The sequence below is a fragment of the Pectinophora gossypiella genome, chromosome 3 (genome assembly GCF_024362695.1).
Source record: "Pectinophora gossypiella chromosome 3, ilPecGoss1.1, whole genome shotgun sequence".
NCBI classification, from domain to species: Eukaryota; Metazoa; Arthropoda; class Insecta; order Lepidoptera; family Gelechiidae; genus Pectinophora; species Pectinophora gossypiella.
In genome coordinates this window covers 2,841,209-2,866,030 of record NC_065406.1, presented here as the reverse complement: position 1 = coordinate 2,866,030, position 24,822 = coordinate 2,841,209, and the positions used below count along the sequence as shown (strand labels likewise).

At 38.0% G+C, this 24,822-nt stretch overlaps 1 protein-coding gene and 1 non-coding gene across 4 annotated transcripts in view; both read right to left on the bottom strand.

Annotated features, from left to right (window-relative positions):
- LOC126380508 (uncharacterized) overlaps positions 1-24,822 on the bottom strand; it is a 215,022-nt gene that overhangs the window by 92,768 nt on the left and 97,432 nt on the right. Inside the window, exons 1-2 of one of the 3 annotated variants that reach the window (XM_050029985.1) lie at positions 11,515-11,537; positions 9,573-9,661 (exon numbers count right to left, since the gene is read on the bottom strand). The exons of 1 other annotated variant lie outside the window; for it this stretch is intronic. The gene's annotated coding sequence lies outside the window, so the exon portion shown is untranslated. Of the gene's footprint in view, positions 1-9,572; positions 9,662-11,514; positions 11,538-24,822 lie in introns of those variants that run through there. One more of the 3 variants, XM_050029970.1, reaches the window with a different exon arrangement.
- LOC126382314 (U6 spliceosomal RNA) lies at positions 3,690-3,796 on the bottom strand. The gene has a single exon (XR_007569054.1). It is a non-coding gene; the product is annotated as a U6 spliceosomal RNA (small nuclear RNA).

The window sequence follows — 24,822 nt, the reverse complement described above, 5'->3', positions numbered from 1 at the left end:
TTCGCTGAAAACTGTATTCGGTCTTTCTTGACGCTAATAATAACCATACAAAGTTTCAAAAATGTTCATGCATGCGTTTTTGAATAATCTTGCTAAAAGTAAAAACGATGGTGTCATAACTTTGACGGCAAAATACAAGGAACTGGCACAATCCCAGATGTGTAGGTGTAAACCAAAATCTTGTGCCTTTAGTCAAAAATATATGGTGAAAATATTGAGCTTCAAATGTTACGCATTAAGTAAATATAAACAAAAAACCAAAATATGTAAACAACGGCTGGTTATCCGACCAAATCTGAATGACTACTAAAAAGCGACGGATTCATACATATCGATGACCTTCTTTACTTTACTCACTAACCGGTTCACACGTGTTGTGCCTGAGTACACTGAAGTAGAAAAGTAATAACTAATAAAATAAAGTTGTTATTGGATTATATTTTAATAGCTGTTTCTATGACCTTACACATGATTAAGTACATTTATAAGAGCCATTTTTTTAATATTTTATTACACAATATTATTCTTATACTTAATATTAATCTGTGATTTTTTGTGATGTTTACTAATTATAATTATGTTAGGCTATGAAAAACTGATCTGTGATTTGATGCAATAATTACTTTAAGAATTAAAATTAAGGGAATAAAAATAATAATTTCCACATCAACAAGCTGTTTCATTTATATAGTCACAAGGTGCATTTAATATATTTTTTAATTAGCCCTCAAAACTTTTGAACGCGACTGTAAGGACAACAGCTTAGGTATAATACGTCCAATAAAGAAGGTCCTCGTTAAGTATGAATCCGTCGCTTTTTAGTAGTCATTCAGATTTGGTCGGATAACCAGCCGTTGTTTACATATTTTGGTTTTTTGTTTATATTTACTTAATGCGTAACATTTGAAGCTCAATATTTTCACCATATATTTTTGACTAAAGGCACAAGATTTTGGTTTACACCTACACATCTGGGATTGTGCCAGTTCCTTGTATTTTGCCGTCAAAGTTATGACACCATCGTTTTTACTTTTAGCAAGATTATTCAAAAACGCATGCATGAACATTTTTGAAACTTTGTATGGTTATTATTAGCGTCAAGAAAGACCGAATACAGTTTTCAGCGAAGTTATGCCTTGTCTCATTTAGGCGCTGCGATGTTTTTTCGGGTTTTCATAAAACCGCGATAACTTGAAAACTATAAATATTTTCTAAAATCTAATTGGGGCACAAAGGGGCACACATTAAGAGCTACTCGCGTATGTTTATTCTACAGGGGCACATGCAATGGTTTTAGAGATATACTATTCATCAAAACGTTACTCCAGCAGGAAATGCAATATCTCGAAAATCTGAAGGGGCACAGATTTTATTTTTGGGGGCACATTTTGGCACACATATAAGCTATCTGGCCATGCACAGTTTTTCTCTCTCCGATCATTCGTTTAGAATTTTCCTGCTAGAAAAACGTTACCCCAGCAAGAATCGTTTTTTCGATTTTTTTTCGAAACGACAGGGGGCACACATTTTTTATGTGGGGGCACATTTACAGCAGATAAGGCACCAACTATACGTTCTACTCATATAACTCTAGGAGATACTTTCTTGCTGGGGTAACGCACACCAATCAGGTGATCAAGCCTGAAAAGTCCTTACCAAACAAAGGCCAGTCTCACAAAGTGATTTTGATGTCCCCATCGGGAATCGAACCCGGACCTCCAGATCGTGAGCCTAACGCTCTAACCACTAGACCACGGAGGCTGTTAAAAAAGCTCAATGAATATTAATTAACAACATCATCTCTAGTCGGTGTAGCATTCTCTAGTCTAGTCTATCAAAGGCCAGTTCTATGACTTCTTTATAAGTCGCGACGTTTGCCTTCTCTCGTAGTGTTATTCCTGTTTCCATTTGCTTCAGAAGCAGTATTTTCTATACAATACTAGCTGGAAAAGTAGCCGACTAGTCGGCCGAGTAATCCAAACCTGTACCTAGTCGGCCATCTCTAGTGTATACAGTACTTAGTCGCAAATAGCTAGACTTTTCAAGAGGAAACTGCAGCTCATTAAGAGCGACATTTCAGGAAAGTCTGCCCGTTAGGCGTTTGTGAAATATTAAAAAGCTGAAGGTAGTTAGGAAAACATTTTTCTAAGCTGTCATTACAGCTTACCATTTAGTGCATTAGAAGCCAAGTTTATAGTTGTAAGTCGCGTCTACTAGCCATAAAAATGAATCCACAAGCCTGCAGTGGAGCAGCATGATGGAGTATATTTCATATCACTTCCCATTGTTTGAGGGAACGCCTGTGGACAGCAGCGGGACTTATACAGGGTGTTAGTGACATCGTAACGAATACTGAGGGGGATGATTCAGACCATGATTCTGAGTTAATATCAAGTGGAATTTTCCGTCGCAAAATTCATGTATTTTTTGTGTTAATTTTTAATTATTTTCAATTCTATACTTAGGCTATACAAAAATCCACCTGATATTAACACCTCAGTGTTTGTTACGATACGATATCACTTATACCTACCCTGTACAAGTACATACAAGTAGACAGGGTGTTAGTGACATCGTAACAAATACTGAGGGGGATTGACATCTAATGGATTTTCATGAGAATTTTAGTGTTTATTTTAATAATTTTCTGTTCCATACTTTTGCGACGGAAAATTCCGCTTGATTTCAACTCAGAATGGTGGCCTGAATCTTCCCTCAAAGGTTTCGTTACGATGTCACTAACACCCTGTATACATAAATAAAGCTCTTCATATTTCACAGGAATTATTTGGTCCCGGTTACTACTTACTGATGTAAGTACGTAGTCGTTACATGAGTCTTGGGGGCCTGTGGCGGTTCAATAATAACCCGGTTGGTAATCCACCTCACAACACGATAAAAGAAGAAGACAGGAATAATTTACTCTTGGGAAATAACAGGAAATAGATTACTACTACGCGAGAAGAGGTCTTCCTAAGAAATGAACTACTTACTCAATAATAAATGCTGAAGGTTATGTCCTTTATCAGCAATCACGACTGTCCTATTTATCTTAAGTCCAATTTTGACTAACACTGTTGGCTTAACCATTATAGGTTCGGCGGTAATATTGTTTTTCGAACAGTGAGGCGTGGGGGGCGTGGGTAATTAGTTCATCTTGCCATGGACCTCTGACTACCCCAATTGGGATATAGTCGTAAGCTTATGTTATATTTATGTTATGTATGGAATTATAATCCATTCAGACGACGCCCTGAGCCGAGGTTCGCGCCCAACTGGGCACCCTCAGGCCTGTTGTTTTAAATTTTGTAACGGGTGAGAGCCCTCAGCGCTCCCCATTTGTCCGGCCAAGTAGTTATTACCATAAAAAAGCCAATATGCGTCTTTTTAATTACTTTGCTGGGAATAACTAAAACAAAACTTACAACAATCGTTTATTAAATTTATTTTAAATGTATTCCTTAGCCCCTGCAGCACCGCAACCGTGCCGCGCGAATTATATCGAGGGCTTCGACCAATAACGATACGATATCTAACTACCGTAGATAGCATTCTCTGCGCCTATGGTCAGATTTTTTTTTTCATTTATTTTGGCACAAACAGTCATTTATACAAATAAGTAAAGAAAAACAATACATAACATAAAGACAACGAGTGCCCAAAAAGTGCTTACAGATAAAATGCAATTAATAAATGTGGAACGCTTCACGATTTTGCGTGTCATCCTTGCGCAGGGGCCATGCTAATCTTCTCTGTATCGTTCCAATTTTAGTATATGTACTGCCGAAGCAAGTACAGATCCATGTATTGTCAACGACACCACGAAATCGCACCACTGTGGTGTCCTATACATTTTTTGTTTAGGTAACCACACCACAATAATGAAGTTTTATGTTTATTTATTGATATTAGATTGTCAACTGCTGTCTATATACACTACTTATTAATTGCACATAAAATATTTTTGAAATTGTTTTGTGTTTGACACCTGTTTTGTTTGTATACATGTTAGACATCACTAGTCGGCAGTGGTGTGGTTACCTAAGAAAAATTGTAAACGACACCACAGTGGTGCGGTATCGTGATGTGGTTGACAAAACATGGTCAATCTTCGTATATCGCGCGGCGTAGTTGTTATGCAAACCCCGCATAGAACACTGATTAAAGACAATTAATTTCCACGATTTTAGACTTGAGTGCTTCTTTGCTGACTCCATTAGGATTCAAGCGCGATCCTAAGTTACGTCATTAAAAAGAAGAAAAAAAAAACAATTGTTATTTCGTAACAAATTCCCGCGCTTCCTTTCCATCGCTTCGCACTCCTTAAAAATCTGAAGATTTGCGAGTTCGAGATCGCAGTTTTTCGAGCAGCTCTTAACCTATAGGAAATCCATAAATCAAAACATCTGTATATCGTTGTCTCGTTCTAATATTATAACAGCTAGTCGATAATTACCGCCTCTAGGCTTGCATATTTAATGTCTTCCTACAAGCTCCCGTTATATACATATAAGTCTATATTATGGACAACTCTCGCGTGATCATCCCATTCGATATGTAAAGTGTATTTATATTCCCTCGTCTGGAAAAATTTAATTAGTTTCCTATGGGTATTAATTTTAACAGACTCCTTGGTGTAGTGGTTAATGATCTGAAGGTCCGGGTTCGATTCCCGATGGGGACACATCGGGTCCTTTGTTTGGTAAAGTTTACAGGCTTGTATCACTTAATTGTCCGAAAAACTAAGATGATTTCGTGCACGTTAAGTCTGTGGCGGCTCAATAATAACATTAAAATAGAAATAAAAAAAATGTTTCATAACGGTGTGTTGGTACGAACGACTTTGTGTTATCTGATTATATTTACATAATTATAACTTTCCGTTTTTACTTGAATGTTAACACTTATTTGTTACGGAACTTACTTCCCGTTGCTGGGCACAGGCCTCCCCTCAATCAATCGAAAGAACACCCAATAATTAAAAAATAAAATCACACAATGTGTGTTATTATAGCAGATAATCTAACAAGGTATTAAATATCACATAATAATAAAATGCTGTCTCTATACGAGGAACAAAAAACAGGTAATTTTTTTTAGACAGACGCAATGTATTTTACTATGTAATTATTTTAAACGCAAAGTAAGTAACCATTTATGAATAGTGTTAAAACATTAGCAAAAATAACTTTCTAAAGTGTTTTGTAATGTTTATTAAATAACATCAAAATGAGACGTAAGGAACTTAAGTTTTTGTATGTGCATTTATGTAGGAAAGTGAGTAGAACGGAACGTAAGATTGATAAAAAAGTATGAGAGAACACTATGGTTGTTTATGGTATTATCAGAAAACAAATTCAAGAAATCACATGAAGAAAAAAATTCATTTGACCAGGCTGTATGGCTATGTTCCTTTGCCTGCTCCTTCTCGGTGCAAATTTAACAAAAAGAAATGTTTATGGTATTAGGCTTTTTGGCGGGAACGTGAAATACATGGTAGCTTCCTTCATTGAATAATCTAAATAATTAAACGAAGTGGTCTTTTGTGGTTACTAATCGCATTAAGTTAGTCGGAAAACGCGATAGTGTTATTATATCGGAATATTCAATAAACAAAGTGTAACTACCTATTTTCGCTTCGTGCCAACAAGCCGCTTTATAACTCGAAAGTTTATTTTACTTTTGAGTTAATTCGTTTGAGGTTCGGAGTAGGACTCTGCTCCGACGGTGGGCGCTTAGGTTTCTTCATTCATTGTCATCAATTTTCATCATATGCCTATAATGTACACATGCATACAACTAATGCATCTCAATTGAGACTTAAATAATAGTTCTTTAAACTATCATCTACACTCATGCATGAATCATACTTGATATATTGTTTACCAAGATACGATTACTTTCATACATTGATGTAACTATTTGCTTTCATATTATTACAACTACATACATTAGAACAATAGTAATCAATCAATCATAGCAAATAGATTCATTTGTTACCATCCACAAGACGTCCTTGAAAGAATTGATCGTTTATCATACAAATATCCTTTTGATTGGTACCATTATAATATATATAGTATTGATTGACAATGTTATCATTACCCGAATTATCTATCTACTAGACTAGTAATATGCAGGGTGTTAGTGACACCGCACCGAATACTGAGGGGGATGATTCAGTTCTTGATTCTAAGTTATAATATCAAGTGGAATTTTTCATCGCAAAAGTATGGAACTGGAAATATTTTTAATGCATTCTCATGAGCTTTGCGACGGAAAATTCTAAGTGACAATTTTGAATCGTGAACTGAATAATCTCCGTCAGTATTTGATCTTCTTCTATAGTGTGGGTTGTGAGGTGGATTACCAACCCCATCAACCCTAAAGGGTTATTATTGAGCCGCCATAGGCCCCTGACATGACTCATGTAACGACTACGTACTATACTAGCTGTGCGCGCGTGTGTGTGTGTGTGTGAAGTATTTGATACTGTGTCACTAACACCCTGTGTAAATTCTGTATTTATTTAATAATTTAACAGTTTCTTGGACACAGAACAGAATATAAAACAATTAGAGTAACACAAGACAAACGATTCAGCTTATTTCTAGCAGAAATCTCTTCCAGCAGACCAGGAAAGAGATTAACTTAAAAACTAAACGAGGGCAGACAGGCGTGTACATCACTAACAAATAGAAACGTAATAGATATTACACATACAATTTATTAACAATACTTACATACACGCATGCTTACATAAATATATAACTATAAACGTAAATATACATATATAGATAAATAAATAAAATCAATATATTATAAAAATTAAATTATATTTTAAATACTTACAATACCATTATATATTACTTACATAGAGATAGATAGTGTTCCATAACTCTTCGCTTAAAAATATCAATGGACGAACTTTCTGTGTTATTAGTAAGTAATTTTCAGCGCTCGAAGGACGTAATATACGACCCTGACGAACCGATTTCCCTGGCCATAGAGGCGGCCAATCAGCTTGCGACAACAAACGCGCCAGGACCCCGATAAGCCCGATAAGCGTTTACTACTATCGGTTCATTAGGGTCGATTAATTCTTTCAAATGTAATGCTTTCAGACGACGGCCTGAGCCGAGAATCGCGCCTAACTGTCGGCATTGTTGTCTTATTTGTAACGGGTGAGAGCCCTCAGCTCTCCCCATTTGCCCGGAAGTAGTTAATGCCATTTGCGACAAATCTACAATAAGTCACGTCAAAAAAAAAACGCTTGCGTACGAACACCTATGAGGTGATTAGTATTGCGTAAGTCCTAGAGTTTCAAAACGAAACATACATACATACATAAACACCCTATATACGTCCCACTGCTGGGCACAGGCCTCCCCTCAATCAACCGGAGGGGGTATGGAGCATACTCCACCACGCTGCTCCACTGCGGGTTGGTGGAGGTTTTGTTTTTTTGTTTTACAAATTTCTTTATTAATATTTAAACATATAACAATGATGTAACGATAAAAACACAATTACATATAAAATAAGAACATTAATCGGTTGGTGGAGGTGTTTTTACGGCTAATAACCGGGACCAATGGCTTAACGTGCCCTCCGAAGCACGGAATCATCTTACTTTTTCGGACAATCAGGAGATTCAAGCCTGAAAAGTCCTTACCAAACAAAGGACAGTCTCACAAAGTGATTTCGACAATTTCCCCATCGGGAATCGAACCCGGACCTCCAGATCGTGAGCCTAACGCTCTAACCACAAGACCACAGAGGCCGTTGTGAAAACGAAAATCTTTTAAAAATGATAGGTATAAACCGGCCACCCAAATATTTACTAACGCCGAAGTTACTTAATCTAACCGCTCAATCAGCACAATTTGATGCGCATCAAAATTGTTATTTGTTCAACCTTTAGATATCGGAGCTAGGTCAACGGGTGAGACGACGTTACTAAAGTAATTTGTCTACCAACCGCCAATTTAGTGTTGCCAGTGTTGGCAATATTAATTGCTTTTACTTGGTCTAGGATGGCTGTTATATAAAGTGGTGAAATGTCTATCACTTAAATTTTGGACTATTTTGGTAAAATGTTCAAACATCACATGGCATCACGCTTGTATCTCCGAAGGGGTAGATCGAGGTGTATCTAGACACGCAGTAGCGTGTCAAGCCAAGTGCAAGAAACAGAACTGGCGAGCCGCACCGTGTGTAATATTACACGAACCATTTGGAGCCACTTTTGACCCCCTCATAAATCAAAAACTATTTCACATAAACATATCAAATTTTGCTCATATAATTGAAACTTGCGAGATACATATGTGTTCTAAATTTTATAAGCTTATCTCAAACGGTTATTTAGATATTAATGTCCAAAAATCCTCAATTTTATCATTGACTGACTGACTGACTGACCTATAGATCAAAACTCTAACCCAGTTCCAGATGACCTAGATAGTCAAAATTTGGTATGCAGATAGGTAATTAGATGAATACAAAGGAAAAAATAAAAAACTGGCAATTTTTAAATAATTAGATTCTATTATGAACGCTTAACATAAATACCTAATTAGTGCCTGTACCTAACTATAGATGTAAGAATCAGTAAGTAATCAAAACTCATGACAGCCGGTCTTTATGTGGTAGGTATGTGGATTAACTGAACATATAATATAACATACAATCACGCCTATATCGGGGTAGGCAGAGCACTAAGTACTTTTAGTTTTGAATTTGTCATTTTAAAAGAACCCACGGCGTTACGAGGATATGTACTAACCTACAAAAAGTAATGATATCCAATCAAAAACATAAATGTGAAATGAGAGCCAAGTTCAATATTATGATAAATGCCTTGGTTGTGGACTTCAACGACAAAAGAAGTGAGATCTAAATGGGTGCCAAGTTCAATGGTCAGTCCTGAAATTTATTTATAAGTAACAGTATAACATATCATATCTTCTTATAACATAAGATAATGTATTGTAGCGCCAAAAATGTAGCGATAAGAAGAGGAACTCGCTAACAAGAAAATAAATTTAATGGGAAAATACTAAAAAAAGGAAATAGTTATAATTTAACGTTAATCATTATCAAATAAAGAATATTGAATATGAAACGTAAAAAAAGGTATCGAACCACGCCTACCTCCGTTGATCAACGAAAGTTTTAAAGATTATGCCAAAAGGAATACCGAACACTGAAACGATGCCGCGCGGGGCTTTAAGAATTTTGAAGTGAGCTTCCTAAATAAATATTCACAAATAGCGAAAATAATATTTAAAAAACGTTCTGGAATATAAAAAAGGAACACAAAAACAATTTGGTTCTTCGCAGCCGTAGTTATTCTGTCGACCCGTCCGTCTCGTAAGGACCGTCGAAGCGATGCAGCTTCGGGTCAGGAAACGGGTAGCGGGCCTAAGGTCTGTCTTATATAAATTTTATGCCTGTCGATTACCGTTCCCTTTCTTTTTCAGCGGATAAGAAAATGAGAAGTATAATTTAAAATAAAATTAGATGATGTGTGAATCAGCACCGTTATGTAGTTTAAAATTGAAACTTACCAGTTGAAAATCAGAGGTCTATTTGTAGATATGTGATCGAGTCAACCATTGGTAGTGGTATAACCAGTTTACACCGGAATAGTGCCCACCTGCAACAAACGATTGATAATGTTAATCATCGGATGACATAAAGTACCTACCTCATTTGTAACAGTAGGGAAAAGGAAATTGGCCAGTTATGGTCAACCTATTAGATGCTAATGAGAAATAATAGCCCTGATTCCTGCAGACACTCTTAATTTTATTTTAGGTTATACCTATCATTTTTTAATCCGCCGAAAAGAAAAGGGACGGATGATTGACGGCTGTTAATTTTGAAATGTATTTGTGAATTAATTAACATACATACTGTTTTCGATCACGTTAGTCTTTTGATTTGTTTATGAGTGTTTAGAAGTTTACTTTTAAGTTTCCTATTTGTTATTAATTGATTTTAGCTTGGAAAATTGTTTCCAATCTTGTACCCTATTTTTTACGGTTTCCCGAGAAACAGGCTCCGCCTGGTTTGGGAACCTCTGTTCATTTGTTATTTACAATATAGCTACCTCACTCATTCATTATTAAGATATCATTTCTGATAATAAACTTTCATACATTTTTTTGAGTCACGGTATTTTGGTAAATTTCTACATACAGGGGATGTTAGGGGATGATTCAGACCATGAATCTGAGTTAATGTCAAGTGGGATTTCCTTTCTTTATTATTTTCAGTTCCATACTTTTACGACGGAATATACCACTTTATATCAACACAGTATCTTGGTAAGTATAAATCATTCTTCAAAGTTTTCGTTACGATGTCACTAACACCCTGTATACTGCTGCTAATGGCAGATTGTAATTTGTTTATATTGTTATTCAAGAGAAACCACTTTCCAAATTCAAATTATAATATAAAATATTAACCGGATACGTTTAATTGCAAGTATTTAAAAGTAAAAGCAACGGACAATTAAGGACAATCGTAATAATTAGACGAAACACAACTTTATTGTATTACGCCGTACTGTATTGTATAACGAGAGCTTTTCCCTTAATTACGAATCGATATTAACGCAATTAAAATCGAATTTGCACTAATTCCAACTATATCGATGTAATTAAGCGTCCCGAGCCGATATCCACTGTTGAATCGATTATAACCGACTGGATTATTCGGTTGGAATCGAGTGGACAATCGATTACCGTTCGGCCTCGATTCGAGTAACGGTCATATTTTGTACATTGTAATTATTGAGTTTTGATTGAGTGTCGTGTTCACTTTATAGGCGGAACATACGGTAAGTTGTGGGTAAGTCGCTGTGGTCCTGTGTGCCTGGCTTGCTTCTCAAACGAGGAGCACCGGTTTGATCCCCGGTATCGGACTTGCCAATGGGTTATTAATTTGTCTTTCGTCTCGGATCGACCATTATAGATTCGGCTCACCACCAATCACGTCGGTCTAACAGAAAGATCGACACGTGGTTAAGTACTTACATAACATACAACATAAACAGCCTATACACGTCCCACTGCTGGGCACAGGCCTCCCCTCAATCAACCGGAGGACAGTCTCACAAAGTGATTTCGACAATGTCCCCGTCGGGAATCGAATTTGGACCTGGATCGTGAGCCTAACGCTCTAACCACTAGACCACCGAGGCTGTTAAGTACTTATTCGGGAATACAGTCATGCATGAGCCTATTTTACTTAACATATTACGACGAATATTAAATTAGATGCTTATTTTTTTTGATACACAATTGGAGCCGTGGTAGCTCAGTTGGTAGAACGCTTGCCTCTCACTTTGAGGTCGCAGGTTCGAATCCAGCAATGATTGTCGAATTTGTTTCCGAATTCATGTTTGGATCATAAATGATTATCACGTGCTCAAAGGTGAAGGAACATCGTGAGGAAACCCACATTCCCGAGAAATGTATTTTAGGAGGTATGTGACCTAACCTGTATTGGGCTGGTTTTCCCTTCGCGGGTTGGATGGTCAGACAGGCGGTCGCTTCTGTAAAAAACCGGACCTGTCAAATCTTCAGGTTAGGTAAGCGGACTCTGTGAAAAACGGGATGATGACTTATTTTTTCTATACGTAAATATTTTACTTAGATAATGGTGTTGATGATTACTTTGTGTTCGCTTGCGTTTTCTTTCCTAACGGGTTGGGCACAGCCACAAAAGGCCGAATAGAACGAATTAGGAGGGGTTGTACGGTCACGAGCATTAATATGTATACACTTTGGTACCATGTCACATTAACTTTTTTGACAAATTGAACTGTAAGTCTCACTAAATGTCAAATATGTTAGTGCGATAGTCCTAAAGTGGGTACATTATATTGCTCATGACTGTAGGTAGTCTTAATAACTACTTACAGCTTTGGCTACCCCATCCATCAAGTAGCCGTAACTTTATTTTATGCATGTAGTAAAAAAATGTAACAATGACAACACTAGCACGTGACTTGTAGTAACTTCGCAAGTTTTCTTTAGGCCTGTTTAGTTAGTCCGCTAAGTGGATCGGTATAGCTAATCCGGGCTTGTGGAAATAGGATTTGTCAGATTCTTGGCTCGAATTCATATGTAACGAACAGAATATTAGCTGTGTTTATTTGGTTAAGCTGAAACCGTATTTTTACAGGGTAATGTTTTGTTTTTATATTTAAAGCTATAACGGGGTTTGATCAGTGGCGGTCCTAGCGAAATATTTAAGTATTACGTATTTATTTAAGTATTTATTTTATTGTTAATTATTTATATTTTCTTATACTTATATTTACCTAATTTAATTATCTAATTTCAAAATTTTAATGCTGTGTAATTTTAATCAATCAATCAATCAATAATACTTTATTGCACAACAACATATATAAAGGACATAAACATACGAATAAAACATAAGCACAATAGGCGGCCTAAAAAAATAATAATAATAATTTAATTTTAATTAATTTTATTTTAATAATAATTTATTTTTAATTTTACTTTATTTTAAAATACTTACCCTTAATTGTATAAGTTATGTACGCCGTAATTGTCATTGTATTAGTCACAATATCGTAACCTTCTAAATGTACAAAGGTTTTAATGTATGTGATGTGGCTGTACTTTATAAATAAATAAGTAGTGAAGTAGTATAGTAGTAGTGTAGTGTAGTGAAGTAGTGTGTAGTATTTAAGTAGTAGTGTAGTGTAGTTTTTAGTAGTGTAGTAAGTGGAATTTTCCGTCGCAAAATTCCACTTGATATCAACCTCACTCACTAAGACCCTGTATGTTATTATGAAAGGAGATATCTCAAGTGTAATTTAGCTATCTCATATTTAACTTTATTAAATGTTTAAGTTCATGTATGTATGTAAAAGCAGTTTCGTAGGCATTCATATATTTAGTCTGAAACAAAAAAAAATTGCTTGAACACCTGAATATTTTATACGCAATGCGAGTGAATTTACTTAGGTTTCAGATAAAGGTTTACTTTCTGTATTTTATACGAACGCTTTTTCAGCTCAAATGTATTTGTTAAGCAAACATTATCTTTTTTAGGCTGACCTAAGTCAGTATTAGGCGCGTCGCTCACACGAGAGTCGATGCGGCACGCGGGGTCGCGGAACTGTTAATTTAGAACTATGAATTATCATATGTATGAAATGAAATAATAAAATGGCGGCAAGAAACGCCCGTCTCGACTCCGCTGCGCCTCCGCTTCGACTCCGATGTGCCCCCGCCTCTACTCCGCTGCGCCCCCGCCTCTACTCCGCTGCGCCCCCGTCTCGACTCCGCTGCGCCCCCGTTTCGACTCCGATGTGACCCCGCCTCTACTCTCTACTCTGCTGCGCCCCCGCTTCGACTCCGATGTGCCCCCCTCTACTCCGCTGCGCTCCCGCATCGACTCCGCTGCGCCCCCGCCTTTACTCCGCTGCGCCCCCGCATCAACTCCGATGTAGCCCCCCCCCCCCCCCCCCGTCTCAGCCGAAATGCCGACTCTACTGTTAGTCGTGTGAGCAACGCGCCTATCAGTTCCATTAGCTTAGTATTTACAAAATAATGTTAAAAAGCTTTTTTCATTCACGCGATGTGATGAAAGAGTCTTTCTTCAAATCGTAACGAAAGTTTAACTTACGACGTACGCCGCCCACTGCTGGGCATAATATTATTTGTTGATATTTGGATCAGATATTGTATCTTGATCAGAATTATTTATTATTAATATTGTACCTTGATATGAATTGATACTTATACCTAATGCTTATCATTTTGATCAGAATAATACCTAATGGGTAAAGATGTGTTTTGGATGGGTGTAATAACAAAGGGTCATCATTTATACCCAAAAACAAAGATAAAAGGTGCATATGTCTGAAATCCTTAAATGTGGCCTGGAAAATCCGTTATTACAAAAAAAACTATATTTTATTGATCTACACACATTTCTGCTATTTCCTACCCACCTAGTCCTCTTACCTGCCGCAGATTACACCCCACAACATCCCACACAACCCAAAGCAAACTAAAATAACACGAAAATACTTTTCGTTTCGCAAACTAATACGTTTCCCTGAAGGAAGATATCATAAGGTGCTTATCAAACACAAAAATAAAGTGGGAAACTAAATTTTGCTCTATTTTCCTTATGGAAAGATTTATTTCCTTATTGTATCAGCAATGATATACTTATTGCGGGAGTATCAGAATTGTCAATGTCATCTAGGAAAGTGTGCGGAGCTGGTGTTAATTTAAATAAAATTGCACCTACATACATAAACAGCCTATATACGTTTCACTGCTCGGCACAGGTCTCCCCTCAATCAACCGGAGGGGGTATGGAGCATACTCCACCACGCTGCTCTAATGCGGGTTGGTGGAGGTGTTTTTACAGCTAATAGCCGGGACCAACGGCTTAACGTGCCCTCCGAAGCACGGAATCATCTTACTTTTTCGGACAATCAGGTGATTCAAGCCTGAAAAGTCCTTACCAAACAAAGGACAGTCTCACAAAGTGATTTCGACAATGTCCACATCGGAAATCGAACCCGGACCTCCAGATCGTGAGTCTAACGCTCTAACCACTAGACCACGGAGGCTGTTAATTTACACATAAAAGTTAACTTTGGACTGTATTTAATAATATTATAGTTACATGTTGAGTAAGTAAGCAATTAGTTGAAGTAAAGAGTGTTAGAATCGCCATCTTGTGGTCGAATTTAAAAACTTAAAACTAGTGTTGCCACATTATTTTATGTGAGGATTCGAACAGTAAGGCCTTACCCGAAGACTAAAGATACTACCTACTGCATTCTATCTACGGACAACCAGACTTTAGCAGGCATTCCATTGTTATGATATGTCACTAATCCGCACTAAATGTTTTGCCTCTTCCTTATTGATGCGAACAGCTAAGCACTGGAACTGTCTGCCGTCGTCTGTTTTTCCAACTCGTTATAATCTGGGAGTTTTCAATGCTAGAGTGAATAGTCATTTCCTAGGTAAAATAGTTCCTACTTCAACTTTGCATTCCACTCGTCCGCAAACTTTACGACTAACGGAACTCCGCGAAAATGTACTAACAAGGCCGTCTTATGCATTCTTATAATCTGCATGGCAAGAAGTCAAATATCAACTATCATGCAAGGAGGTCCCGAGCCAACTGTGCCAGCATAATTATGTCTAACTTAAATAAAGAGGTACCAGTAAAACGATATCTCAATCTAACTTACTTCAGTGCAAAACTTTTCTACATTAAATGCCTAAGTAAATTGCGACGGATTTTGGTAACTCGAGCGAGCGTATTAAAACAAATTAGGAGCTCAAAATCGGTGCCAGACGCAGAAGTTATAATTGCATCACATCCTATTAAGTGTAAAGTAATAATACAAAACTGGTTGGAATGTTTAAGCAGCGCGTGGAGTGGGCTGTGTAACAGTGATAAGAACCGACCATCAGCTACCGGAGGACTGTGACTTGTTTAGAACTACCTTCCTGTTAGCATAGATTACATTATAATACTACATACTATTTAGGGTTGGTTATCGTGGTAGACAGAGTACTTACCTATAGGTCTGTATAGCTTGTATTTTTAATTAAATATAATACAACCATTGTGACGTGGTGCGAGGAGCAGGCATCGAGACAATCTTTTGCGGGTTTACCGATGTCTGTATTCCAGTGTTTGTAACATTGTTTTTATAAGAAAATAAATAAATAAAAATAAAATAAAACATACATTAAATATAATATTAATAACATAATGGTGCTGATTCCAGCACACACCATCTATTTTTTTTTTTAAGTTATACCTGTCATTTTCTTATCCGCTGAAAAAGAAAGTAACGGGAAATCGACAGGCATAAAATTTATGGAACACACGTCAATTTAAGACAGAAATTTAAAAAGCCCTTCCAAAATTTATATTGGACAATAACCCGACAGAATTAATATGACAGCACACATCTAATGTTTTGCATATCAGGGTGATGCCTATTTTATTCACCCGGGTTATTTATTCATTGTAAAATTAACAGTTGTCATCTGTTCCTTTCCTTTTCGGCGGATTAGACTATGACAAGTATAACTTAAAATAAAAATAGATGGTATTTACAGGAATTAGCACCATTATCAGTGTTGTAGGTATGATATTTATGTTTAGTCTGCTCCTCTTGAAGTATTAAATGTAATAATAATAATAATTAAGGGGCCTCTACGTGTTGGCTTCGGCCCCACGCACGCCTTCTAAAAGTCCGGGCCTCCATAGGCCCGAGATATGAAAAAGACACAATAATAATAATAAAACACTTTATTGCACATTTTACAAAACATTTACAGGGTAAACTTATTCTAAGGTGGGCAAAGGCGGCCTAAAAATGCCAAATGCTAAATGTCTGTGGGTATTATACATAATAATATGCCATAACCACTAAGAAGGTTGAGCGCTGGAAGGATGTAAGCACAATGTCGTAACTGTGTTTTTTATTCATGTCACGTGAAAGCTTTAAGAGAGTCCCATATAAACATCCGTAGAGATTCTCTCTGACATACGTGACTTTTTCAACACAATAAACATTAGCTCACAACTATAACCCACTTGGGGTAGTCAGAGGCATGGTATAAGAAAACCAGGAGTGTTAAAAGGCCACATCGAAGCATATATAACATTAAATTAAAACAGTTAAAAACCCCCGACCAAAAAAAAGTACTCAATTATTAAGACAAAAGGTTAAAAATGCTAAACCTTGTAGAAAGCAAAAAATAACTTATCCCACAATGCTTACAAGCAAACTGAGCGTGTAACATTCTTATCACACTTAAGAAACGACCTAATGACCTTGAAGACCTGAACCGATTTCGACCAAACATAGCTAAGAACACTTTCGACTGATATACCTTTCAAACAAAAAAAACCGCATTAAAATCGGATCATCCGTTTGGGAGCTACGATGCCACAGACAGACACATACACATTTACATAGACACGTCAAACTTATAACACCCCGTCGTTTTTGCGTCGGGGGTTAAAAAGTAGGTGCGCAATGCACGCATGTCAAATTGCAATATTGCTTTTGTTAGATGAATTGCTTCGATGTGGCATTTTTAACCCTCAAGGTATGCTCAATCCTATGACAACCGCCATTGCTAGTCCTTTGATGACGTATGTGTTACCACTATGTTACCATTAAATTAGTATCTCCAACATTCCAAGGACGTACATTTTAGTATTGAAAATTAATGAATTACTGACTAATGTATTTAATTACTATTACTTGTCACTTATATAAAAACATTAAAACTGTATGTAACTCTTTTACTAAAAGTTCAAAATTTCCTTGGAAAGTAAATATAAAAACAATGGTCGTGGATAATTTATTTTTGCAATGACAACGCAGGGTAGGATGACGTCGGTTGGGCTAATCTTGAAATGTTGGATGTCACTTTTGAGCGTACCTGGTGTACTTATACCATGGTCATCATCATCATCATCACCAGCCCATTAACGTCCCCACTGCTGGGGCACGGGCCTTCCCTATGGATGGATAGGGAGATCGGGCCTTAAACCATCACGCGGGCCCTGTGCGGATTGATGGTTATTAACGACTGCTAATGCAGCCGGGACCATCGGCTTAACGTGCCTTCCGAAGCACGGAGGAGCTCGAGATGAAAACTTTTTTTTGTGGTCACCCATCCTATGACCGGCGAAAGTTGCTTAACTTCAACAATCGCAGACCGAGCGCGTTTACCGCTGCGCCACCGAGCTCCTCCATGCCATGGTCAGAGATACATTTATCGCAAGATGAACTAAGTTAAGTATCCACTCCTCACCGAGTGAAAACTGCACTTAAGATTAAAATAACTCATTGGTGCAAGTACTGGGGTTCGAAACGGCGCTCCCCGTTTGGGAAGGAAGAGCCCTGGGTGTACCGCAGGACCATAGTGACTTTTTGTAACTTTTGTCATTAGTTGGTAATAAGCCTTGGACTGCTTGCTTTTAAGATCAGCCCCGATAAATGGGAGGACCTGGCCAGTGACCGGAATAAGTGGAGGACGTCTTTGGCCGATGGGTGCAAAGCACACGATAAAACCTGGTTCCAGATTCTGGCCGACAAGCGCGAGAGGCGACACAGAAATGAAAGGGCTGATTTACCACCTGAGCCGTCTAATAACCCTCAACTACAATGCCAGTCGTGCGGCCGCTACTGTCGCTCTCGCATTGGACTTTACAGCCATTTTAAAAGCTGCCACAGAAACGCTGTTTGAATCATCTGATAAAGATGTAAAGGCCTGTGATGAATGTCCTGGTCGACGATTTCCCTCAATCAGCGCTTATCGCTACTCGAGTCGATTAATTCTTTCAAATGTTTTTTCCTCTCAGACGACGCCCTGAGCCGAGGTTCGCGCCCAACTGGCCACCCACAAGCATGTTGTCTTAAACTTTGTACCGAGAGCCTTCAACGCTCCCCATCTGTCCGGCCAAGTAGTTAATGCCATTTCCGGCAAATCTACAATAAGTCACGTCAAAAAAGGACTAATGTCCTGACTAATAACTAATTGCCCAACTACGCTGCGTTAGTTGACAGCAACTTTTCCAATCAACTGTCTATACTGACGCGCGAAACACTGCTTTGATCAATTTTGTACGAACACAAAGGGTTCCTATTGGCAGATTGACAGCGAACCCACCGCTTTGTTGTCAGTAATACGGATGTGGTAAAGAAATTAGCACGGTCGTAATTCGCTAAGACGCGGGAAGATTTGTAATTAACTGAAGATTTATATTAAGACGCAAATCTTTTTGTTTCGTGTAATAAAAACAAACAGACTATCAATACTAGTTACAAAAAGCAGTCGTCAATTTAACAGGTAATTGCCTACTTGACAGTTATTACATAGATACATAAACTCACGCCTATTTCCCACCGAGGTAAGCAGAGACTATAGAATTCCATTTGCTTCGATCCTGACACACTTGTCTTGCTTCCTCCACATTCATCAATCGCTTCACACGCACGCCGGTTCAGAGTAGATCGACAGTTATTACAATAATAATATGAAATATGTCGAATATGGTAGTTTATCATTTAACGATAATTATCCAATAGTTTTGTTTATTAAGATCGTTTTGAACCCATCCTATGACAGGCCCTTGCGAAAGTTGCTTAACTTTAATAATCGCAGACCGAGCACATTTACCGCTGCGCCACCGAGCTCCTCATAAAAAAAAGGAAATTATCGGCGTATAATTTCAAAAACCAATGTGTACAAAAAGGATTTTTGTATAATGAATGGGCCTTAGTTTAAAGGGCTTGCGTGGTTACCGATCCTTCATGATTGATGGCCAGAATTATTAATGTTGGCCCCACATTTACATATCTGATGAGCTGACCTACCCTTGGCGAGTTAAATTACGATTTTACGACTATTTTAGGTACTAACAATAAGTGCATAATCAATTCTTATTTGTAACCTTTTCAACCTTCAAGTGTAGTCTTCAAGGCAAGAGTGAATAGACACTTACTAGGTAAGCATATACCTTGACCAGATCGTTAATTACCATCAGATGAGATTGTGGTCAAATGCTTGTTTATCATGCTTAACTTTTTTTTTTACGTGACTTATTGTAGATTTGCCGCAGATGGCATTAACTACTTGGCCGGACAAATGGGGAGCGCTGAAGGCTCTCACCCGGTACAACGTTTAAGACAACAGGCCTGAGGGTGCCCAGTTGGGCGCGAACCTCGGCTCAGGGCGTCGTCTGAGAGGAAAAATATTTGAAAGAATTAATCGACCCTAGTGGGTCGATAGCGATAAGCGCTGAATGAGGGAGTCATGCTTAACAAATATCTTAAATGTACATAGAAGGCATACTTAGATAGTTCGAACGTGTAGAGAATGAATGAAAGTAGACCTACTAAAAATATTTAGGTCTTATTCTTCTATCGTGTGGGTTGTGAGGTGCATTACCAACCCCATCAACCGTGGTGTCAGGGTTACTATTGAGCCGCCAAAGGCCCATGACATGGCTCATGTAACAACTACATACTTACTAAGTAAATAGTACCCGGAACAGACTGTTCAACGTGCCCTCCAAAGCACGGATCATCTTACTTTGTTACAATCAGGTGATCAGCCTCAAATGTCCTAACCAAACAAGGGTCACAAAGTATTTTTTGTGACATGTCCCCACCGGGATTCGCACCCTGGACCTCCGGATCGTGAGCCTAACGCTCAACCACTGTACCACGGAGGCCGTTGATGATTATTTATTATATTAACACTGAGTTTGTCATCTTCCTTTAAATAAAAAGAAACAGGCATTCCTGAAGGCGCAGGCAAAGCGGTTCACCATATCCAATATTTCCGATAGCCGGTGTCTTTGTTCAATTGCCTACCCCGTTAAAGATTAAGAGCGTGAATCTACAGTGTTGTACGTAAATGTGTATGACGTAAAATTAATCGTCATACCTACTCGTGCTAATCTAAAGACGAGATTAATAACATTTTACATTTGAATATAGCAAATGGATTTGTCTGGTACTGACAGAGTTGGTATGGATATAGGAAAATTAATTTAGAAATGGTGGTAGCTTGAAGCTATCAAAAGAGGGTTTAGTTCCAATACGAGTGGAATAGAAACAAGATTAAATCTATTTAAGTAGCAGTCTATATGTATATTACATATACAAGGTGTTAGTGATATCGTAACGAATACTTAGTGGGATGATTCAGACCATGATTCTGATTTGTCAAGTGGAATTTTCCGTCGCAAATTTCATTGGTTTTTTTCAATTCTATATTTTTGCGATGGAAAATTCCACTTGATATTAACTCTGAATAACGAACTGAATTATCCCTCTTAGAATTCGTTACGATGTCACTTACACCCCGCACAAGTAGCCATGCAAGTAGGTATGGGAGTTAGTGACACCGTAACGAATACTGAGGGTGATGATTCAGAGAGTTGATATCAAGTTCAAATTTTGATATTTGAAGGATTGATATTTCCAATCCCGGGGGATCTTGAATCAGCGATTTCGAGTCGGGATTGCATTCCCTACTGTCAACTAGCCAATTTATAACATTATCATCATCGTCAGCCCATTAACGTCCCCACTGCTGGGGCACGGGCCTTCTCTATGGATGGGTAGGGAGATCGGGTCTTAAACCATCACGCGGACCCAGTGCGGATTGATGGTTATTAACGACTGCTGATGCAGCCGGGACCAACGGCTTAACGTGCCTTCCGAAGCACGGAGGAGCTCGAGATGAAAACATTTTTTTTTTGGTGGTCACCCATCCAATGACCGGCCTTTGCGAAAGTTGCTTTACTTCAACAATCGCAGACCGGGCGCGTTAACCGCTGCGCCACCGAGCTCCTCCATTTATAACATACTTAACAGCAATAGATACGAGTATATTTCGATAAACAAGCCACAAGGTATCAGTGACAGGTTTCTTCATTTTGAAGTTGTGTAAGCTGTATTTTATCTAAAATTGAATATCTTTACGTTTCAACAAATCGTAACAAAGTTAACCTTTGACAATATTTTCTCGGAATGGTTTAAGATAACATTGTTGTTAGTGTTGCTAAGCTGCTAGGGTTGGCCAAAAGACCGCTGGATGTCAATATAACGGGAAGCCTGTTTAGCTTACACTCATTGATCAAAAATACATATTTGTCAATTATACTTGTCAAGTTTTTAATTGACCTAAATAAACTTTATTCAATTTTCAATAAACTTTCCAATTCAAGAGTCATCACGGGCTTTAAAACCCCGATGAGTTAACCACCCTTGCCTTTATTCAGTTTCGTGTTTTGACGTGACTTATCGTAGATTTGCCGCTTTGACTACTTGGCCAGACTAATGGGGTTCTCAAAACCCTGCCTCTTATAGTACAATCGTTTCTCTTTACACCTTGACGTTCACAAGACAAAACCGATACAATACGCCCTTAAAGCTTTTGTTTAAGTCCTTATTCATGTTGTATTTACTTCCCTTAATCATGTTTATGTTGTCAACTGTTTAAGGTTTATGCTTGCTGCCCACAGAATAGGACAGTTTTCTATCAACATCTATCTACTCAGTCTGTGTTGACCCACTGCCGTGTATAGACTTCCTCTCTTTCACGTCAACCTTTCCGGTCCTGAGTACGGGGGCTGCTGGTCTACCCCAATATCGCATACCATCCCTTGGTCACCACTCAGTAACAGCCTTATTCGACGACAATGATTGAATCTAAAGAATTTAGAAGTTATGGAACAAAATGTCATTTGTGGTAAAAATATATGGACGAAAAAGCAAAAATCGATCTTACTCATACGTTGGGTTAAGCATTTCTTGCGTATTTTTAAAATAATAGACCCTTTTAAAAGTTGCACAATCTTGATTCTGTTCGACTCCTTAGTTCAAGCCGAAATGAGACTGGTTTAAATATTATTTTAATTTTAATTTGCGCGTCGTAATAATTATTACGACAGAGATGAATTTAGGTGTAATTTTCATTAATTAACACTTGTTTGTACTGATTTGTAGACGGGATTATGCAGAAACCAAGGGAGATTATTACAATTATTAATAGAGAATATGAATGGTGTAGTGAACTAAAAAGCGACACTTTACCTGCCTATCGGACATCATACAAAACTGGGAGGCGTTAACCCGTTTCCCACAGGGTCCATTTGACCTAAAAATTTGACAGGTCAGGTTTTTTATAGAAGCAACTGCCTGTTAGACTTTCCATCCCGTGAAGGGCAAACCAGCCCAATACAAGTTAGGTCACATAACTCCGGAAGCAGCTGCCCCCAGCCTATGGTATGGTGACGAAACGGGCCACCGACTACATCCACCAGTGGCCAGCGACAAGCAGTTGTCACGCTTTGCAGACAAGTAGTGAATTCCATCCGGCCAAGGAGAGAATAGCATCTAGCCAATAACATCCAAACGTACTTATATGGCTACCAGTATGTACTTGTATGGGGTGTAAGTGACATCGTATCGAATACTGAGGGGGAGGATTCAGATCATGATTCTGATTAGATTACAAGCGGAATTTCTTGTCGGAAAAATTCATTAAAATTTTCATGTTTTTTTCCACGGAAAATTCCACTTAATATCAACTCAGAATTATGGTCAGAATCATCCCTCAGTTTTCGTCACGACGTCACTAACACCCTGTATATATCGTTCCTGCTTCTTAATCCTTGCCTGATATTATACAGCGAATTTATTACCTCGACGCCGGGTTGTTTCTACGACGGAGGTAAACCGTACCGCTCTTAAATTCATTAAATTTAATTCGTTACAATCTCAGAGACTTAGAATTATTGCTTTGATGATATTAAGTAAATACGAGGAGTTTTTTTTGCCGAGATGGTGACAGAGGTCAGTTCAGATAGGGACCCAGACCTACCTAGGGTGAAGACCTCAACGGTTGCAGAGGCGGAGATGGGAGCCATCGGTACGGCACTGCAGAATGGAAGGGGCAAGTCGCAGGGACTGTAACCTGCAACCTGGCAGAGGGCAGCAGTAACTGTCAGTACTATTCAGAAGCGGAGGACAGGAGTCCTAGTACGGCTTTGAAATAGACTACTCTGGGCGCCATCCCACTCGAGTCAGAGAGAGTACTGCGGGGCGTAAGGCAAAAGGGAAACCACTGCCCTATTTTTTTCCTACAAAAGACAAGAGCTCGGCGTTAGGAAAGTGGACCCTGTGGAAAACGTTCCACAGGGTTCGCGTACCTGACCTGAAGATTTGACAGGTTCGTGTTTTTACAGACGTGACTGCCTGTCTGACATTCCAACCCGCAAAGGAAGGTTAGGTCATATACCTCCGAAACGCATTTCTCAGGAATGTGAATTTCCTCTCGAATTTGGCCGTGTAAATGAAAATGCGAAGTATAGTCCATTCTAAGTTTCTCTTTATGCCCCTGACCATAGTAACCATTCATAAACCATAAAGTTTCGTTTATCAATATAAAAAAAATAAGAACAAGGCTTTGTGATTGTTGTTCATTGTTCAATGAACTGGATTGAAATGGATCGCAATTTGACATTAATTTGATGTTCGACATGGTATGGCTATTTGTGATCGATTGATTGGCTGATTCAGAACTGAACATAACATAGCATCACGCCTTTATCCCCAAAGGGGTAGGTAGTGGTCTATACTTCTATAGTATACACCCACTTCTCGCCAGCTGTGTCTGTTTAAGTCCCATGTAACAGGGAGCTAGTCACCAATTCTGGTAACCATGTATGGTGGTGAGACGAGTGAAACAACGGATGATCGATACAAGACTGATTTATTGATTATAAAGACAATATTATAATGACATAATTATAGGGAGTGTGTATATGCACCTCACCTCCCAGGGAAATTAAAATCAAAAAGTATTGGATACAAAACTTTTTTTTTGTTACCTTTTACAATAGATTGTTTATATGCGAGTACAAATTCCTATATCTACTTATGTATACGTTTGTTAATTCTATATTGATTACATTTTTTGGATTAAATGATTATATTATCTTATTAAGTGTATAATAGGTTTATCTTAATTATTACATTTTTTGGTTATATAATTTGATTTTACCCTTTTATCCTATAAATTATAAAGTTACTGTTACATAAGATATGGTTCTTATTGTTAACGTATGGTTGACATTAGTATTTTTATGTTCTTTATATTATGTGACTTATAATTACTTAACATTGTTTATTCATAATACGGCTTAGTTCTATTTTTATGTATTATATCCGTTTTTCCATTAATCTCT